Raw genomic sequence first — 19,554 nt, 5'->3', positions numbered from 1 at the left:
GACGCTCTCCCAACTGAGCTATTTCGGCTACAAAGGGCTAAAATGGCCGTTTTCATTTGGAAAGTAAAACCAGGAACTCGCTCCGTGGAGCGTAGACGACAAAGCTGGGGAGCCAGATAAAGGCCACAAAAACACAATAATTGATTGTTGTAGCTGAGGAAGAAGCCTCGTGTGTTTTCATTAATCCAGGTTTTTGGAGATAATTCCTTTTTACCAATTCACTTTCCTACCAGTCTCGTGTGTTTTCATTGATCTAGGTTTTTTGAGATAACTTGTTTTTAGCAGTTCACTTTCCTAACATAGACTGTTGTTCCCTCTTGACAAACATCCACAATTCATAGTAGTCTTTGCCGAAACCCGGGATTGAACCAGGGACCTTCAGATCTTCAGTCTGACGCTCTCCCAACTGAGCTATTTCGGCTACACGGGGCTAAAATGGCCGTTTTCATTTGGAAAGTAAAACCAGGAACTCGCTCCGTGGAGCGTAGACGACAAAGCTGGGGAGCCAGATAAAGACCACAAAAACGCAATAATTGATTGTTCTAGCTGAGGAAGAAGCCTTGTGTGTTTTCATTAATCCAGGTTTTTTGAGATAATTCCTTTTTACCAATTCACTTTCTTTCCAGTCTCGTGTGTCTTTATTAATCTAGGTTTTTTCACTTACCTAACATGGGCTGTTGTTCCCTTTTGACAAACATCCACAATTCATAGTAGTCTTTGCTGAAACCCGGGATTGAATCAGGGACCTTCATATCTTCAGTCTGACGCTCTCCCAACTGAGCTATTTTGGCTACAAAGGGCTAAAATGGCAGCTTTCATTTGGAAAGTAAAACCAGGAACTTGCTCCGTGGAGCGTAGACGACAAAGCTGGGGAGCCAGATAAAGGCCACAAAAACGCAATAATTGACTGTTGTAGCTGAGGAAGAAGCCTCGTGTGTTTTTATTAATCCAGGTTTTTTGAGATAATTCCTTTTTACCAATTCACTTTCCTACCAGTCTCGTGTGTCTTCATTACTCTAGGTTTTTTGAGATAATTCTTTTTTACCAATTCACTTTCCTACCAGTCTTGTGTGTTTTCATTAATCTAGGTTTTTTGAGATAATTCTTTTTTACCAGTTCACTTTCCTAACATAGGCTGTTGTTCCCTTTTGACAAACATCCACAATTAATAGTAGTCTTTGCCGAAACCCGGGATTGAACCACGGACCTTCAGATCTTCAGTCTGACGCTCTCCCAACTGAGCTATTTCGGCTACACGGGGCTAAAATGGCCGTTTTCATTTGGAAAGTAAAACCAGGAACTCGCTCCGTGGAGCGTAGACGACAAAGCTGGGGAGCCAGATAAAGGCCACAAAAACACAATAATTGATTGTTGTAGCTGAGGAAGAAGCCTTGTGTGTTTTCATTGATCCAGGTTTTTGGAGATAATTCCTTTTTACCAATTCACTTTCCTACCAGTCTCGTGTGTTTTCATTGATCTAGGTTTTTTGAGATAACTTGTTTTTAGCAGTTCACTTTCCTAACATAGACTGTTGTTCCCTCTTGACAAACATCCACAATTCATAGTAGTCTTTGCCGAAACCCGGGATTGAACCAGGGACCTTCAGATCTTCAGTCTGACGCTCTCCCAACTGAGCTATTTCGGCTACACGGGGCTAAAATGGCCGTTTTCATTTGGAAAGTAAAACCAGGAACTCGCTCCGTGGAGCGTAGACGACAAAGCTGGGGAGCCAGATAAAGACCACAAAAACGCAATAATTGATTGTTCTAGCTGAGGAAGAAGCCTCGTGTGTTTTTATTAATCCAGGTTTTTGGAGATAATTCCTTTTTACCAATTCACTTTCCTACCAGTCTCGTGTGTTTTCATTGATGTAGGTTTTTTGAGATAACTTGTTTTTAGCAGTTCACTTTCCTAACATAGACTGTTGTTCCCTTTTGACAAACATCCACAATTCATAGTAGTCTCTGCCGAAACCCAGGATTGAACCAGGGACCTTCAGATCTTCAGTCTGATGCTCTCCCAACTGAGCTATTTCGGCTACAAAGGGCTAAAATGGCCGTTTTCATTTGGAAAGTAAAACCAGGAACTCGCTCCGTGGAGCGTAGACGACAAAGCTGGGGAGCCAGATAAAGGCCACAAAAACACAATAATTGATTGTTGTAGCTGAGGAAGAAGCCTCGTGTGTTTTCATTAATCCAGGTTTTTTGAGATAATTCCTTTTTACCAATTCACTTTCCTACCAGTCTCGTGTGTTTTCATTGATCTCGGTTTTTTGAGATAACTTGTTTTTAGCAGTTCACTTTCCTAACATAGACTGTTGTTCCCTCTTGACAAACATCCACAATTCATAGTAGTCTTTGCCGAAACCCGGGATTGAACCAGGGACCTTCAGATCTTCAGTCTGACGCTCTCCCAACTGAGCTATTTCGGCTACACGGGGCTAAAATGGCCGTTTTCATTTGGAAAGTAAAACCAGGAACTCGCTCCGTGGAGCGTAGACGACAAAGCTGGGGAGCCAGATAAAGACCACAAAAACGCAATAATTGATTGTTCTAGCTGAGGAAGAAGCCTCGTGTGTTTTTATTAATCCAGGTTTTTTGAGATAATTCCTTTTTACCAATTCACTTTCCTACCAGTCTCGTGTGTTTTCATTACTCTAGGTTTTTTGAGATAATTCTTTTTTAGCAGTTCACTTTCCTACCAGTCTTGTGTGTTTTCATTAATCTAGGTTTTTTGAGATAATTCTTTTTTACCAGTTCACTTTCCTAACATAGGCTGTTGTTCCCTCTTGACAAACATCCAAAATTCATAGTAGTCTCTGCCGAAACCCAGGATTGAACCAGGGACCTTCAGATCTTCAGTCTGACGCTCTCCCAACTGAGCTATTTCGGCTACACGGGGCTAAAATGGCCGTTTTCATTTGGAAAGTAAAACCAGGAACTCGCTCCGTGGAGCGTAGACGACAAAGCTGGGGAGCCAGATAAAGGCCACAAAAACGCAATAATTGATATTTCTAGCTGAGGAAGAAGCCTCGTGTGTTTTCATTAATCCAGGTTTTTGGAGATAATTCCTTTTTACCAATTCACTTTCCTACCAGTCTCGTGTGTTTTCATTGATGTAGGTTTTTTGAGATAACTTGTTTTTAGCAGTTCACTTTCCTAACATAGACTGTTGTTCCCTTTTGACAAACATCCACAATTCATAGTAGTCGTTGCCAAAACCCGGGATTGAACCACGGACCTTCAGATCTTCAGTCTGACGCTCTCCCAACTGAGCTATTTCGGCTACACGGGGCTAAAATGGCCGTTTTCATTTGGAAAGTAAAACCAGGAACTCGCTCCGTGGAGCGTAGACGACAAAGCCGGGGAGCCAGATAAAGGCCACAAAAACACAATAATTGATTGTTGTAGCTGAGGAAGAAGCCTTGTGTGTTTTCATTAATCCAGGTTTTTGGAGATAATTCCTTTTTACCAATTCACTTTCCTACCAGTCTCGTGTGTTTTCATTGATCTAGGTTTTTTGAGATAACTTGTTTTTAGCAGTTCACTTTCCTAACATAGACTGTTGTTCCCTCTTGACAAACATCCACAATTCATAGTAGTCTTTGCCGAAACCCGGGATTGAACCAGGGACCTTCAGATCTTCAGTCTGACGCTCTCCCAACTGAGCTATTTCGGCTACACGGGGCTAAAATGGCCGTTTTCATTTGGAAAGTAAAACCAGGAACTCGCTCCGTGGAGCGTAGACGACAAAGCTGGGGAGCCAGATAAAGACCACAAAAACGCAATAATTGATTGTTCTAGCTGAGGAAGAAGCCTCGTGTGTTTTTATTAATCCAGGTTTTTTGAGATAATTCCTTTTTACCAATTCACTTTCCTACCAGTCTCGTGTGTTTTCATTACTCTAGGTTTTTTGAGATAATTCTTTTTTAGCAGTTCACTTTCCTACCAGTCTTGTGTGTTTTCATTAATCTAGGTTTTTTGAGATAATTCTTTTTTACCAGTTCACTTTCCTAACATAGGCTGTTGTTCCCTCTTGACAAACATCCAAAATTCATAGTAGTCTCTGCCGAAACCCAGGATTGAACCAGGGACCTTCAGATCTTCAGTCTGACGCTCTCCCAACTGAGCTATTTCGGCTACACGGGGCTAAAATGGCCGTTTTCATTTGGAAAGTAAAACCAGGAACTCGCTCCGTGGAGCGTAGACGACAAAGCTGGGGAGCCAGATAAAGGCCACAAAAACGCAATAATTGACTGTTGTAGCTGAGGAAGAAGCCTTGTGTGTTTTCATTAATCTAGGTTTTTTGAGATAACTTCTTTTTGAGCAGTTCACTTTCCTAACATGGGCTGTTGTTCCCTTTTGACAAACATCCACAATTGATAGTAGTCTTTGCCGAAACCTGGGATTGAATCAGGGACCTTCAGATCTTCAGTCTGACGCTCTCCCAACTGAGCTATTTCGGCTACAAAGGGCTAAAATGGCCGTTTTCATTTGGAAAGTAAAACCAGGAACTCGCTCCGTGGAGCGTAGACGACAAAGCTGGGGAGCCAGATAAAGGCCACAAAAACACAATAATTGATTGTTGTAGCTGAGGAAGAAGCCTCGTGTGTTTTCATTAATCCAGGTTTTTGGAGATAATTCCTTTTTACCAATTCACTTTCCTACCAGTCTCGTGTGTTTTCATTGATCTAGGTTTTTTGAGATAACTTGTTTTTAGCAGTTCACTTTCCTAACATAGACTGTTGTTCCCTCTTGACAAACATCCACAATTCATAGTAGTCTTTGCCGAAACCCGGGATTGAACCAGGGACCTTCAGATCTTCAGTCTGACGCTCTCCCAACTGAGCTATTTCGGCTACACGGGGCTAAAATGGCCGTTTTCATTTGGAAAGTAAAACCAGGAACTCGCTCCGTGGAGCATAGACGACAAAGCTGGGGAGCCAGATAAAGACCACAAAAACGCAATAATTGATTGTTCTAGCTGAGGAAGAAGCCTCGTGTGTTTTCATTAATCCAGGTTTTTTGAGATAATTCCTTTTTACCAATTCACTTTCCTACCAGTCTCGTGTGTCTTCATTAATCTAGGTTTTTTCACTTACCTAACATGGGCTGTTGTTCCCTTTTGACAAACATCCACAATTCATAGTAGTCTTTGCTGAAACCCGGGATTGAATCAGGGACCTTCATATCTTCAGTCTGACGCTCTCCCAACTGAGCTATTTTGGCTACAAAGGGCTAAAATGGCAGCTTTCATTTGGAAAGTAAAACCAGGAACTTGCTCCGTGGAGCGTAGACGACAAAGCTGGGGAGCCAGATAAAGGCCACAAAAACGCAATAATTGACTGTTGTAGCTGAGGAAGAAGCCTCGTGTGTTTTTATTAATCCAGGTTTTTTGAGATAATTCCTTTTTACCAATTCACTTTCCTACCAGTCTCGTGTGTCTTCATTACTCTAGGTTTTTTGAGATAATTCTTTTTTACCAATTCACTTTCCTACCAGTCTTGTGTGTTTTCATTAATCTAGGTTTTTTGAGATAACTTGTTTTTAGCAGTTCACTTTCCTAACATAGACTGTTGTTCCCTCTTGACAAACATCCACAATTCATAGTAGTCTTTGCCGAAACCCGGGATTGAACCAGGGACCTTCAGATCTTCAGTCTGACGCTCTCCCAACTGAGCTATTTCGGCTACAAAGGGCTAAAATGGCCGTTTTCATTTGGAAAGTAAAACCAGGAACTCGCTCCGTGGAGCGTAGACGACAAAGCCGGGGAGCCAGATAAAGGCCACAAAAACACAATAATTGATTGTTGTAGCTGAGGAAGAAGCCTTGTGTGTTTTCATTGATCCAGGTTTTTTGAGATAATTCCTTTTTACCAATTCACTTTCCTACCAGTCTCGTGTGTTTTCATTGATCTAGGTTTTTTGAGATAACTTGTTTTTAGCAGTTCACTTTCCTAACATAGACTGTTGTTCCCTCTTGACAAACATCCACAATTCATAGTAGTCTTTGCCGAAACCCGGGATTGAACCAGGGACCTTCAGATCTTCAGTCTGACGCTCTCCCAACTGAGCTATTTCGGCTACACGGGGCTAAAATGGCCGTTTTCATTTGGAAAGTAAAACCAGGAACTCGCTCCGTGGAGCGTAGACGACAAAGCTGGGGAGCCAGATAAAGACCACAAAAACGCAATAATTGATTGTTCTAGCTGAGGAAGAAGCCTCGTGTGTTTTTATTAATCCAGGTTTTTTGAGATAATTCCTTTTTACCAATTCACTTTCCTACCAGTCTCGTGTGTTTTCATTACTCTAGGTTTTTTGAGATAATTCTTTTTTAGCAGTTCACTTTCCTACCAGTCTTGTGTGTTTTCATTAATCTAGGTTTTTTGAGATAATTCTTTTTTACCAGTTCACTTTCCTAACATAGGCTGTTGTTCCCTTTTGACAAACATCCACAATTAATAGTAGTCTTTGCCGAAACCCGGGATTGAACCAGGGACCTTCAGATCTTCAGTCTGACGCTCTCCCAACTGAGCTATTTCGGCTACACGGGGCTAAAATGGCCGTTTTCATTTGGAAAGTAAAACCAGGAACTCGCTCCGTGGAGCGTAGACGACAAAGCTGGGGAGCCAGATAAAGGCCACAAAAACACAATAATTGATTGTTGTAGCTGAGGAAGAAGCCTCGTGTGTTTTCATTAATCCAGGTTTTTGGAGATAATTCCTTTTTACCAATTCACTTTCCTACCAGTCTCGTGTGTTTTCATTGATCTAGGTTTTTTGAGATAACTTGTTTTTAGCAGTTCACTTTCCTAAAATAGACTGTTGTTCCCTCTTGACAAACATCCACAATTCATAGTAGTCTTTGCCGAAACCCGGGATTGAACCAGGGACCTTCAGATCTTCAGTCTGACGCTCTCCCAACTGAGCTATTTCGGCTACAAAGGGCTAAAATGGCCGTTTTCATGTGGAAAGTAAAACCAGGAACTCGCTCCGTGGAGCGTAGACGACAAAGCTGGGGAGCCAGATAAAGGCCACAAAAACACAATAATTGATTGTTGTAGCTGAGGAAGAAGCCTTGTGTGTTTTCATTGATCCAGGTTTTTTGAGATAATTCCTTTTTACCAATTCACTTTCCTACCAGTCTCGTGTGTTTTCATTAATCCAGGTTTTTTGAGATAACTCCTTTTTAGCAGTTCACGTTCCTAACATAGACTGTTGTTCCCTCTTGACAAACATCCACAATTCATAGTAGTCTTTGCCGAAACCTGGGATTGAATCAGGGACCTTCATATCTTCAGTCTGACGCTCTCCCAACTGAGCTATTTTGGCTACAAAGGGCTAAAATGGCAGCTTTCATTTGGAAAGTAAAACCAGGAACTTGCTCCGTGGAGCGTAGACGACAAAGCTGGGGAGCCAGATAAAGGCCACAAAAACGCAATAATTGACTGTTGTAGCTGAGGAAGAAGCCTCGTGTGTTTTTATTAATCCAGGTTTTTTGAGATAATTCCTTTTTACCAATTCACTTTCCTACCAGTCTCGTGTGTTTTCATTACTCTAGGTTTTTTGAGATAATTCCTTTTTACCAATTCACTTTCCTACCAGTCTCGTGTGTTTTCATTACTCTAGGTTTTTTGAGATAATTCTTTTTTAGCAGTTCACTTTCCTACCAGTCTTGTGTGTTTTCATTGATCTAGGTTTTTTGAGATAACTTGTTTTTAGCAGTTCACTTTCCTAAAATAGACTGTTGTTCCCTCTTGACAAACATCCACAATTCATAGTAGTCTTTGCCGAAACCCGGGATTGAACCAGGGACCTTCAGATCTTCAGTCTGACGCTCTCCCAACTGAGCTATTTCGGCTACAAAGGGCTAAAATGGCCGTTTTCATGTGGAAAGTAAAACCAGGAACTCGCTCCGTGGAGCGTAGACGACAAAGCTGGGGAGCCAGATAAAGGCCACAAAAACACAATAATTGATTGTTGTAGCTGAGGAAGAAGCCTTGTGTGTTTTCATTGATCCAGGTTTTTTGAGATAATTCCTTTTTACCAATTCACTTTCCTACCAGTCTCGTGTGTTTTCATTAATCCAGGTTTTTTGAGATAACTCCTTTTTAGCAGTTCACTTTCCTAACATAGACTGTTGTTCCCTCTTGACAAACATCCACAATTCATAGTAGTCTTTGCCGAAACCTGGGATTGAATCAGGGACCTTCATATCTTCAGTCTGACGCTCTCCCAACTGAGCTATTTTGGCTACAAAGGGCTAAAATGGCAGCTTTCATTTGGAAAGTAAAACCAGGAACTTGCTCCGTGGAGCGTAGACGACAAAGCTGGGGAGCCAGATAAAGGCCACAAAAACGCAATAATTGACTGTTGTAGCTGAGGAAGAAGCCTCGTGTGTTTTTATTAATCCAGGTTTTTTGAGATAATTCCTTTTTACCAATTCACTTTCCTACCAGTCTCGTGTGTTTTCATTACTCTAGGTTTTTTGAGATAATTCCTTTTTACCAATTCACTTTCCTACCAGTCTCGTGTGTTTTCATTACTCTAGGTTTTTTGAGATAATTCTTTTTTAGCAGTTCACTTTCCTACCAGTCTTGTGTGTTTTCATTAATCTAGGTTTTTTGAGATAACTTGTTTTTAGCAGTTCACTTTCCTAACATAGACTGTTGTTCCCTCTTGACAAACATCCACAATTCATAGTAGTCTTTGCCGAAACCCGGGATTGAACCAGGGACCTTCAGATCTTCAGTCTGACGCTCTCCCAACTGAGCTATTTTGGCTACAAAGGGCTAAAATGGCAGCTTTCATTTGGAAAGTAAAACCAGGAACTTGCTCCGTGGAGCGTAGACGACAAAGCTGGGGAGCCAGATAAAGGCCACAAAAACGCAATAATTGACTGTTGTAGCTGAGGAAGAAGCCTCGTGTGTTTTTATTAATCCAGGTTTTTTGAGATAATTCCTTTTTAGCAGTTCACTTTCCTAACATAGACTGTTGTTCCCTCTTGACAAACATCCACAATTCATAGTAGTCTTTGCCGAAACCCGGGATTGAACCAGGGACCTTCAGATCTTCAGTCTGACGCTCTCCCAACTGAGCTATTTCGGCTACACGGGGCTAAAATGGCCGTTTTCATTTGGAAAGTAAAACCAGGAACTCGCTCCGTGGAGCGTAGAAGACAAAGCTGGGGAGCCAGATAAAGACCACAAAAACGCAATAATTGATTGTTCTAGCTGAGGAAGAAGCCTCGTGTGTTTTCATTAATCCAGGTTTTTTGAGATAATTCCTTTTTACCAATTCACTTTCCTACCAGTCTCATGTGTCTTCATTAATCTAGGTTTTTTCACTTACCTAACATGGGCTGTTGTTCCCTTTTGACAAACATCCACAATTCATAGTAGTCTTTGCTGAAACCCGGGATTGAATCAGGGACCTTCATATCTTCAGTCTGACGCTCTCCCAACTGAGCTATTTTGGCTACAAAGGGCTAAAATGGCAGCTTTCATTTGGAAAGTAAAACCAGGAACTCGCTCCGTGGAGCGTAGACGACAAAGCTGGGGAGCCAGATAAAGGCCACAAAAACGCAATAATTGACTGTTGTAGCTGAGGAAGAAGCCTCGTGTGTTTTTATTAATCCAGGTTTTTTGAGATAATTCCTTTTTACCAATTCACTTTCCTACCAGTCTCGTGTGTTTTCATTACTCTAGGTTTTTTGAGATAATTCTTTTTTACCAATTCACTTTCCTACCAGTCTTGTGTGTTTTCATTAATCTAGGTTTTTTGAGATAATTCTTTTTTACCAGTTCACTTTCCTAACATAGGCTGTTGTTCCCTTTTGACAAACATCCACAATTAATAGTAGTCTTTGCCGAAACCCGGGATTGAACCAGGGACCTTCAGATCTTCAGTCTGACGCTCTCCCAACTGAGCTATTTAAGCTACAAAGGGCTAAAATGGCCGTTTTCATTTGGAAAGTAAAACCAGGAACTTGCTCCGTGGAGCGTAGACGACAAAGCTGGGGAGCCAGATAAAGGCCACAAAAACACAATAATTGATTGTTGTAGCTGAGGAAGAAGCCTTGTGTGTTTTCATTAATCTAGGTTTTTTGAGATAACTCCTTTTTAGCAGTTCACTTTCCTAACATAGACTGTTGTTCTCTCTTGACAAACATCCACAATTGATAGTAGTCTTTGCCGAAACCCGGGATTGAACCAGGGTCCTTCAGATCTTCAGTCTGACGCTCTCCCAACTGAGCTATTTCAGCTACAAGGGGCTAAAATGGCCGTTTTCATTTGGAAAGTAAAACCAGGAACTCGCTCCGTGGAGCGTAGACGACAAAGCTGGGGAGCCAGATAAAGGCCACAAAAACACAATAATTGATTGTTGTACCTGAGGAAGAAGCCTTGTGTGTTTTCATTGATCCAGGTTTTTTGAGATAATTCCTTTTTACCAATTCACTTTCCTACCAGTCTCGTGTGTTTTCATTAATCCAGGTTTTTTGAGATAACTCCTTTTTAGCAGTTCACTTTCCTAACATGGGCTGTTGTTGCCTTTTGACAAACATCCAAAATTCATAGTAGTCTCTGCCGAAACCCAGGATTGAACCAGGGACCTTCAGATCTTCAGTCTGACGCTCTCCCAACTGAGCTATTTCGGCTACACGGGGCTAAAATGGCCGTTTTCATTTGGAAAGTAAAACCAGGAACTCGCTCCGTGGAGCGTAGACGACAAAGCTGGGGAGCCAGATAAAGGCCACAAAAACACAATAATTGATTGTTGTAGCTGAGGAAGAAGCCTCGTGTGTTTTCATTAATCCAGGTTTTTGGAGATAATTCCTTTTTACCAATTCACTTTCCTACCAGTCTCGTGTGTTTTAATTGATCTAGGTTTTTTGAGATAACTTGTTTTTAGCAGTTCACTTTCCTAAAATAGACTGTTGTTCCCTCTTGACAAACATCCACAATTCATAGTAGTCTTTGCCGAAACCCGGGATTGAACCAGGGACCTTCAGATCTTCAGTCTGACGCTCTCCCAACTGAGCTATTTCGGCTACAAAGGGCTAAAATGGCCGTTTTCATGTGGAAAGTAAAACCAGGAACTCGCTCCGTGGAGCGTAGACGACAAAGCTGGGGAGCCAGATAAAGGCCACAAAAACACAATAATTGATTGTTGTAGCTGAGGAAGAAGCCTTGTGTGTTTTCATTGATCCAGGTTTTTTGAGATAATTCCTTTTTACCAATTCACTTTCCTACCAGTCTCGTGTGTTTTCATTAATCCAGGTTTTTTGAGATAACTCCTTTTTAGCAGTTCACTTTCCTAACATAGACTGTTGTTCCCTCTTGACAAACATCCACAATTCATAGTAGTCTTTGCCGAAACCTGGGATTGAATCAGGGACCTTCATATCTTCAGTCTGACGCTCTCCCAACTGAGCTATTTTGGCTACAAAGGGCTAAAATGGCAGCTTTCATTTGGAAAGTAAAACCAGGAACTTGCTCCGTGGAGCGTAGACGACAAAGCTGGGGAGCCAGATAAAGGCCACAAAAACGCAATAATTGACTGTTGTAGCTGAGGAAGAAGCCTCGTGTGTTTTTATTAATCCAGGTTTTTTGAGATAATTCCTTTTTACCAATTCACTTTCCTACCAGTCTCGTGTGTTTTCATTACTCTAGGTTTTTTGAGATAATTCCTTTTTACCAATTCACTTTCCTACCAGTCTCGTGTGTTTTCATTACTCTAGGTTTTTTGAGATAATTCTTTTTTAGCAGTTCACTTTCCTACCAGTCTTGTGTGTTTTCATTAATCTAGGTTTTTTGAGATAACTTGTTTTTAGCAGTTCACTTTCCTAACATAGACTGTTGTTCCCTCTTGACAAACATCCACAATTCATAGTAGTCTTTGCCGAAACCCGGGATTGAACCAGGGACCTTCAGATCTTCAGTCTGACGCTCTCCCAACTGAGCTATTTTGGCTACAAAGGGCTAAAATGGCAGCTTTCATTTGGAAAGTAAAACCAGGAACTTGCTCCGTGGAGCGTAGACGACAAAGCTGGGGAGCCAGATAAAGGCCACAAAAACGCAATAATTGACTGTTGTAGCTGAGGAAGAAGCCTCGTGTGTTTTTATTAATCCAGGTTTTTTGAGATAATTCCTTTTTAGCAGTTCACTTTCCTAACATAGACTGTTGTTCCCTCTTGACAAACATCCACAATTCATAGTAGTCTTTGCCGAAACCCGGGATTGAACCAGGGACCTTCAGATCTTCAGTCTGACGCTCTCCCAACTGAGCTATTTCGGCTACACGGGGCTAAAATGGCCGTTTTCATTTGGAAAGTAAAACCAGGAACTCGCTCCGTGGAGCGTAGACGACAAAGCTGGGGAGCCAGATAAAGACCACAAAAACGCAATAATTGATTGTTCTAGCTGAGGAAGAAGCCTCGTGTGTTTTCATTAATCCAGGTTTTTTGAGATAATTCCTTTTTACCAATTCACTTTCCTACCAGTCTCATGTGTCTTCATTAATCTAGGTTTTTTCACTTACCTAACATGGGCTGTTGTTCCCTTTTGACAAACATCCACAATTCATAGTAGTCTTTGCTGAAACCCGGGATTGAATCAGGGACCTTCATATCTTCAGTCTGACGCTCTCCCAACTGAGCTATTTTGGCTACAAAGGGCTAAAATGGCAGCTTTCATTTGGAAAGTAAAACCAGGAACTCGCTCCGTGGAGCGTAGACGACAAAGCTGGGGAGCCAGATAAAGGCCACAAAAACGCAATAATTGACTGTTGTAGCTGAGGAAGAAGCCTCGTGTGTTTTTATTAATCCAGGTTTTTTGAGATAATTCCTTTTTACCAATTCACTTTCCTACCAGTCTCGTGTGTTTTCATTACTCTAGGTTTTTTGAGATAATTCTTTTTTACCAATTCACTTTCCTACCAGTCTTGTGTGTTTTCATTAATCTAGGTTTTTTGAGATAATTCTTTTTTACCAGTTCACTTTCCTAACATAGGCTGTTGTTCCCTTTTGACAAACATCCACAATTAATAGTAGTCTTTGCCGAAACCCGGGATTGAACCAGGGACCTTCAGATCTTCAGTCTGACGCTCTCCCAACTGAGCTATTTAAGCTACAAAGGGCTAAAATGGCCGTTTTCATTTGGAAAGTAAAACCAGGAACTTGCTCCGTGGAGCGTAGACGACAAAGCTGGGGAGCCAGATAAAGGCCACAAAAACACAATAATTGATTGTTGTAGCTGAGGAAGAAGCCTTGTGTGTTTTCATTAATCTAGGTTTTTTGAGATAACTCCTTTTTAGCAGTTCACTTTCCTAACATAGACTGTTGTTCCCTCTTGACAAACATCCACAATTGATAGTAGTCTTTGCCGAAACCCGGGATTGAACCAGGGTCCTTCAGATCTTCAGTCTGACGCTCTCCCAACTGAGCTATTTCAGCTACAAGGGGCTAAAATGGCCGTTTTCATTTGGAAAGTAAAACCAGGAACTCGCTCCGTGGAGCGTAGACGACAAAGCTGGGGAGCCAGATAAAGGCCACAAAAACACAATAATTGATTGTTGTAGCTGAGGAAGAAGCCTCGTGTGTTTTTATTAATCCAGGTTTTTTGAGATAATTCCTTTTTACCAATTCACTTTCCTACCAGTCTCGTGTGTTTTCATTACTCTAGGTTTTTTGAGATAATTCTTTTTTAGCAGTTCACTTTCCAAATGAAAGCTGCCATTTTAGCCCTTTGTAGCTGAAATAGCTCAGTTGGGAGAGCGTCAGACTGAAGATATGAAGGTCCCTGATTCAATCCCGGGTTTCAGCAAAGACTACTATGAATTGTGGATGTTTGTCAAAAGGGAACAACAGCCCATGTTAGGTAAGTGAAAAAACCTAGATTAATGAAGACACACGAGACTGGTAGGAAAGTGAATTGGTAAAAAGGAATTATCTCAAAAAACCTGGATTAATGAAAACACATGAGGCTTCTTCCTCAGCTAGAACAATCAATGTAGCTGAGGAAGAAGCCTCGTGTGTTTTCATTAATCCAGGTTTTTGGAGATAATTCCTTTTTACCAATTCACTTTCCTACCAGTCTCGTGTGTTTTCATTGATCTAGGTTTTTTGAGATAACTTGTTTTTAGCAGTTCACTTTCCTAAAATAGACTGTTGTTCCCTCTTGACAAACATCCACAATTCATAGTAGTCTTTGCCGAAACCCGGGATTGAACCAGGGACCTTCAACTTCAACTCCAACTGAGCTATTTCAGCTACAAAGGGCTAAAATGGCCGTTTTCATTTGGAAAGTAAAACCAGGAACTTGCTCCGTGGAGCGTAGACGACAAAGCTGGGGAGCCAGATAAAGGCCACAAAAATGCAATAATTGACTGTTGTAGCTGAGGAAGAAGCCTTGTGTGTTTTCATTGATCCAGGTTTTTTGAGATAATTCCTTTTTACCAATTCACTTTCCTACCAGTCTCGTGTGTTTTCATTAATCCAGGTTTTTTGAGATAACTCCTTTTTAGCAGTTCACTTTCCTAACATAGACTGTTGTTCCCGCTTGACAAACATCCACAATTCATAGTAGTCTTTGCCGAAACCCGGGATTGAACCAGGGACCTTCAGATCTTCAGTCTGACGCTCTCCCAACTGAGCTATTTCGGCTACAAAGGGCTAAAATGGCCGTTTTCATTTGGAAAGTAAAACCAGGAACTCGCTCCGTGGAGCGTAGACGACAAAGCTGGGGAGCCAGATAAAGACCACAAAAACGCAATAATTGATTGTTCTAGCTGAGGAAGAAGCCTCATGTGTTTTCATTAATCCAGGTTTTTTGAGATAATTCCTTTTTACCAATTCACTTTCCTACCAGTCTCGTGTGTCTTCATTAATCTAGGTTTTTTCACTTACCTAACATGGGCTGTTGTTCCCTTTTGACAAACATCCACAATTCATAGTAGTCTTTGCTGAAACCCGGGATTGAATCAGGGACCTTCATATCTTCAGTCTGACGCTCTCCCAACTGAGCTATTTCAGCTACAAAGGGCTAAAATGGCAGCTTTCATTTGGAAAGTAAAACCAGGAACTTGCTCCGTGGAGCGTAGACGACAAAGCTGGGGAGCCAGATAAAGGCCACAAAAACGCAATAATTGATTGTTGTAGCTGAGGAAGAAGCCTCGTGTGTTTTTATTAATCCAGGTTTTTTGAGATAATTCCTTTTTACCAATTCACTTTCCTACCAGTCTCGTGTGTTTTCATTACTCTAGGTTTTTTGAGATAATTCTTTTTTAGCAGTTCACTTTCCTACCAGTCTTGTGTGTTTTCATTAATCTAGGTTTTTTGAGATAATTCTTTTTTTACCAGTTCACTTTCCTAACATAGGCTGTTGTTCCCTTTTGACAAACATCCACAATTAATAGTAGTCTTTGCCGAAACCCAGGATTGAACCAGGGACCTTCAGATCTTCAGTCTGACGCTCTCCCAACTGAGCTATTTCAGCTACAAAGGGCTAAAATGGCCGTTTTCATTTGGAAAGTAAAACCAGGAACTTGCTCCGTGGAGCGTAGACGACAAAGCTGGGGAGCCAGATAAAGGCCACAAAAATGCAATAATTGACTGTTGTAGCTGAGGAAGAAGCCTTGTGTGTTTTCATTGATCCAGGTTTTTTGAGATAATTCCTTTTTACCAATTCACTTTCCTACCAGTCTCGTGTGTTTTCATTAATCCAGGTTTTTTGAGATAACTCCTTTTTAGCAGTTCACTTTCCTAACATAGACTGTTGTTCCCGCTTGACAAACATCCACAATTCATAGTAGTCTTTGCCGAAACCCGGGATTGAACCAGGGACCTTCAGATCTTCAGTCTGACGCTCTCCCAACTGAGCTATTTCGGCTACACGGGGCTAAAATGGCCGTTTTCATTTGGAAAGTAAAACCAGGAACTCGCTCCGTGGAGCGTAGATGACAAAGCTGGGGAGCCAGATAAAGACCACAAAAACGCAATAATTGATTGTTCTAGCTGAGGAAGAAGCCTCGTGTGTTTTCATTAATCCAGGTTTTTTGAGATAATTCCTTTTTACCAATTCACTTTCCTACCAGTCTCGTGTGTTTTCATTAATCCAGGTTTTTTGAGATAACTCCTTTTTAGCAGTTCACTTTCCTAACATAGACTGTTGTTCCCTTTTGACAAACATCCACAATTAATAGTAGTCTTTGCCGAAACCCGGGATTGAACCAGGGACCTTCAGATCTTCAGTCTGACGCTCTCCCAACTGAGCTATTTCAGCTACAAGGGGCTAAAATGGCCGTTTTCATTTGGAAAGTAAAACCAGGAACTCGCTCCGTGGAGCGTAGACGACAAAGCTGGGGAGCCAGATAAAGGCCACAAAAATGCAATAATTGACTGTTGTAGCTGAGGAAGAAGCCTTGTGTGTTTTCATTAATCTAGGTTTTTTGAGATAACTCCTTTTTAGCAGTTCACTTTCCTAACATAGACTGTTGTTCCCTCTTGACAAACATCCACAATTGATAGTAGTCTTTGCCGAAACCCGGGATTGAACCAGGGTCCTTCAGATCTTCAGTCTGACGCTCTCCCAACTGAGCTATTTCAGCTACAAGGGGCTAAAATGGCCGTTTTCATTTGGAAAGTAAAACCAGGAACTCGCTCCGTGGAGCGTAGACGACAAAGCTGGGGAGCCAGATAAAGGCCACAAAAACACAATAATTGATTGTTGTAGCTGAGGAAGAAGCCTTGTGTGTTTTCATTGATCCAGGTTTTTTGAGATAATTCCTTTTTACCAATTCACTTTCCTACCAGTCTCGTGTGTTTTCATTAATCCAGGTTTTTTGAGATAACTCCTTTTTAGCAGTTCACTTTCCTAACATGGGCTGTTGTTGCCTTTTGACAAACATCCAAAATTCATAGTAGTCTCTGCCGAAACCCAGGATTGAACCAGGAACCTTCAGATCTTCAGTCTGACGCTCTCCCAACTGAGCTATTTCGGCTACAAAGGGCTAAAATGGCCGTTTTCATTTGGAAAGTAAAACCAGGAACTCGCTCCGTGGAGCGTAGACGACAAAGCTGGGGAGCCAGATAAAGGCCACAAAAACACAATAATTGATTGTTATAGCTGAGGATGAAGCCTCGTGTGTTTTCATTAATCCAGGTTTTTTGAGATAATTCCTTTTTACCAATTCACTTTCCTACCAGTCTCGTGTGTTTTCATTACTCTAGGTTTTTTGAGATAATTCTTTTTTAGCAGTTGACTTTCCTACCAGTCTTGTGTGTTTTCATTAATCTAGGTTTTTTGAGATAATTCTTTTTTACCAGTTCACTTTCCTAACATAGGCTGTTGTTCCCTTTTGACAAACATCCACAATTAATAGTAGTCTTTGCCGAAACCCGGGATTGAACCAGGGACCTTCAGATCTTCAGTCTGACGCTCTCCCAACTGAGCTATTTCGGCTACACGGGGCTAAAATGGCCGTTTTCATTTGGAAAGTAAAACCAGGAACTCGCTCCATGGAGCGTAGACGACAAAGCTGGGGAGCCAGATAAAGGCCACAAAAACGCAATAATTGACTGTTGTAGCTGAGGAAGAAGCCTCGTGTGTTTTCATTAATCCAGGTTTTTTGAGATAATTCCTTTTTACCAATTCACTTTCCTACCAGTCTCGTGTGTCTTCATTAATCTAGGTTTTTTCACTTACCTAACATGGGCTGTTGTTCCCTTTTGACAAACATCCACAATTCATAGTAGTCTTTGCTGAAACCCGGGATTGAATCAGGGACCTTCATATCTTCAGTCTGACGCTCTCCCAACTGAGCTATTTTGGCTACAAAGGGCTAAAATGGCAGCTTTCATTTGGAAAGTAAAACCAGGAACTTGCTCCGTGGAGCGTAGACGACAAAGCTGGGGAGCCAGATAAAGGCCACAAAAACGCAATAATTGACTGTTGTAGCTGAGGAAGAAGCCTCGTGTGTTTTTATTAATCCAGGTTTTTTGAGATAATTCCTTTTTACCAATTCACTTTCCTACCAGTCTCGTGTGTTTTCATTACTCTAGGTTTTTTGAGATAATTCTTTTTTAGCAGTTCACTTTCCTACCAGTCTTGTGTGTTTTCATTAATCTAGGTTTTTTGAGATAATTCTTTTTTACCAGTTCACTTTCCTAACATAGGCTGTTGTTCCCTTTTGACAAACATCCACAATTAATAGTAGTCTTTGCCGAAACCCGGGATTGAACCAGGGACCTTCAGATCTTCAGTCTGACGCTCTCCCAACTGAGCTATTTCGGCTACACGGGGCTAAAATGGCCGTTTTCATTTGGAAAGTAAAACCAGGAACTCGCTCCGTGGAGCGTAGATGACAAAGCTGGGGAGCCAGATAAAGGCCACAAAAACACAATAATTGATTGTTGTAGCTGAGGAAGAAGCCTTGTGTGTTTTCATTGATCCAGGTTTTTTGAGATAATTCCTTTTTACCAATTCACTTTCCTACCAGTCTCGTGTGTTTTCATTAATCCAGGTTTTTTGAGATAACTCCTTTTTAGCAGTTCACTTTCCTAACATGGGCTGTTGTTGCCTTTTGACAAACATCCAAAATTCATAGTAGTCTCTGCCGAAACCCAGGATTGAACCAGGAACCTTCAGATCTTCAGTCTGACGCTCTCCCAACTGAGCTATTTCGGCTACAAAGGGCTAAAATGGCCGTTTTCATTTGGAAAGTAAAACCAGGAACTCGCTCCGTGGAGCGTAGACGACAAAGCTGGGGAGCCAGATAAAGGCCACAAAAACACAATAATTGATTGTTGTAGCTGAGGATGAAGCCTCGTGTGTTTTCATTAATCCAGGTTTTTTGAGATAATTCCTTTTTACCAATTCACTTTCCTACCAGTCTCGTGTGTTTTCATTACTCTAGGTTTTTTGAGATAATTCTTTTTTAGCAGTTCACTTTCCTACCAGTCTTGTGTGTTTTCATTAATCTAGGTTTTTTGAGATAATTCCTTTTTACCAATTCACTTTCCTACCAGTCTTGTGTGTTTTCATTAATCTAGGTTTTTTGAGATAATTCTTTTTTACCAGTTCACTTTCCTAACATAGGCTGTTGTTCCCTTTTGACAAACATCCACAATTAATAGTAGTCTTTGCCGAAACCCGGGATTGAACCAGGGACCTTCAGATCTTCAGTCTGACGCTCTCCCAACTGAGCTATTTCGGCTACACGGGGCTAAAATGGCCGTTTTCATTTGGAAAGTAAAACCAGGAACTCGCTCCATGGAGCGTAGACGACAAAGCTGGGGAGCCAGATAAAGGCCACAAAAACGCAATAATTGACTGTTGTAGCTGAGGAAGAAGCCTCGTGTGTTTTCATTAATCCAGGTTTTTTGAGATAATTCCTTTTTACCAATTCACTTTCCTACCAGTCTCGTGAGTCTTCATTAATCTAGGTTTTTTCACTGACCTAACATGGGCTGTTGTTCCCTTTTGACAAACATCCACAATTCATAGTAGTCTTTGCCGAGACCCGGGATTGAACCAGGGACCTTCAGATCTTCAGTCTGAC

General features: G+C 41.4%; 18 non-coding genes across 18 annotated transcripts; all 18 read right to left on the bottom strand.

The window, feature by feature from the left end:
* Window positions 1-348: 348 nt before the first annotated feature.
* Window positions 349-421, bottom strand: trnaf-gaa (transfer RNA phenylalanine (anticodon GAA)). The gene has a single exon. It is a non-coding gene; the product is annotated as a tRNA-Phe (tRNA).
* A 1,151-nt stretch (window positions 422-1,572) lies between these two features.
* Window positions 1,573-1,645, bottom strand: trnaf-gaa (transfer RNA phenylalanine (anticodon GAA)). The gene has a single exon. It is a non-coding gene; the product is annotated as a tRNA-Phe (tRNA).
* Window positions 1,646-2,358: 713 nt separating this feature from the next.
* On the bottom strand, window positions 2,359-2,431 carry trnaf-gaa (transfer RNA phenylalanine (anticodon GAA)). Its single transcript has one exon. It is a non-coding gene; the product is annotated as a tRNA-Phe (tRNA).
* A 1,174-nt stretch (window positions 2,432-3,605) lies between these two features.
* On the bottom strand, window positions 3,606-3,678 carry trnaf-gaa (transfer RNA phenylalanine (anticodon GAA)). Its single transcript has one exon. It is a non-coding gene; the product is annotated as a tRNA-Phe (tRNA).
* Window positions 3,679-4,785: 1,107 nt separating this feature from the next.
* On the bottom strand, window positions 4,786-4,858 carry trnaf-gaa (transfer RNA phenylalanine (anticodon GAA)). Its single transcript has one exon. It is a non-coding gene; the product is annotated as a tRNA-Phe (tRNA).
* A 758-nt stretch (window positions 4,859-5,616) lies between these two features.
* On the bottom strand, window positions 5,617-5,689 carry trnaf-gaa (transfer RNA phenylalanine (anticodon GAA)). The gene has a single exon. It is a non-coding gene; the product is annotated as a tRNA-Phe (tRNA).
* A 320-nt stretch (window positions 5,690-6,009) lies between these two features.
* trnaf-gaa (transfer RNA phenylalanine (anticodon GAA)) lies at window positions 6,010-6,082 on the bottom strand. Its single transcript has one exon. It is a non-coding gene; the product is annotated as a tRNA-Phe (tRNA).
* Window positions 6,083-6,470: 388 nt separating this feature from the next.
* trnaf-gaa (transfer RNA phenylalanine (anticodon GAA)) lies at window positions 6,471-6,543 on the bottom strand. Its single transcript has one exon. It is a non-coding gene; the product is annotated as a tRNA-Phe (tRNA).
* Window positions 6,544-6,863: 320 nt separating this feature from the next.
* On the bottom strand, window positions 6,864-6,936 carry trnaf-gaa (transfer RNA phenylalanine (anticodon GAA)). Its single transcript has one exon. It is a non-coding gene; the product is annotated as a tRNA-Phe (tRNA).
* An 849-nt stretch (window positions 6,937-7,785) lies between these two features.
* trnaf-gaa (transfer RNA phenylalanine (anticodon GAA)) lies at window positions 7,786-7,858 on the bottom strand. Its single transcript has one exon. It is a non-coding gene; the product is annotated as a tRNA-Phe (tRNA).
* A 1,174-nt stretch (window positions 7,859-9,032) lies between these two features.
* trnaf-gaa (transfer RNA phenylalanine (anticodon GAA)) lies at window positions 9,033-9,105 on the bottom strand. The gene has a single exon. It is a non-coding gene; the product is annotated as a tRNA-Phe (tRNA).
* A 1,869-nt stretch (window positions 9,106-10,974) lies between these two features.
* Window positions 10,975-11,047, bottom strand: trnaf-gaa (transfer RNA phenylalanine (anticodon GAA)). The gene has a single exon. It is a non-coding gene; the product is annotated as a tRNA-Phe (tRNA).
* A 1,174-nt stretch (window positions 11,048-12,221) lies between these two features.
* On the bottom strand, window positions 12,222-12,294 carry trnaf-gaa (transfer RNA phenylalanine (anticodon GAA)). The gene has a single exon. It is a non-coding gene; the product is annotated as a tRNA-Phe (tRNA).
* A 2,292-nt stretch (window positions 12,295-14,586) lies between these two features.
* trnaf-gaa (transfer RNA phenylalanine (anticodon GAA)) lies at window positions 14,587-14,659 on the bottom strand. The gene has a single exon. It is a non-coding gene; the product is annotated as a tRNA-Phe (tRNA).
* Window positions 14,660-15,811: 1,152 nt separating this feature from the next.
* Window positions 15,812-15,884, bottom strand: trnaf-gaa (transfer RNA phenylalanine (anticodon GAA)). The gene has a single exon. It is a non-coding gene; the product is annotated as a tRNA-Phe (tRNA).
* A 1,499-nt stretch (window positions 15,885-17,383) lies between these two features.
* trnaf-gaa (transfer RNA phenylalanine (anticodon GAA)) lies at window positions 17,384-17,456 on the bottom strand. Its single transcript has one exon. It is a non-coding gene; the product is annotated as a tRNA-Phe (tRNA).
* Window positions 17,457-18,214: 758 nt separating this feature from the next.
* On the bottom strand, window positions 18,215-18,287 carry trnaf-gaa (transfer RNA phenylalanine (anticodon GAA)). The gene has a single exon. It is a non-coding gene; the product is annotated as a tRNA-Phe (tRNA).
* An 849-nt stretch (window positions 18,288-19,136) lies between these two features.
* trnaf-gaa (transfer RNA phenylalanine (anticodon GAA)) lies at window positions 19,137-19,209 on the bottom strand. The gene has a single exon. It is a non-coding gene; the product is annotated as a tRNA-Phe (tRNA).
* Between the last annotated feature and the right edge of the window lie 345 nt (window positions 19,210-19,554).

This window comes from Odontesthes bonariensis, chromosome 1 (assembly GCF_027942865.1).
Source record: "Odontesthes bonariensis isolate fOdoBon6 chromosome 1, fOdoBon6.hap1, whole genome shotgun sequence".
Lineage (NCBI taxonomy): Eukaryota > Metazoa > Chordata > Actinopteri > Atheriniformes > Atherinopsidae > Odontesthes > Odontesthes bonariensis.
This window is presented reverse-complemented; position numbering and strand designations above follow the sequence as displayed.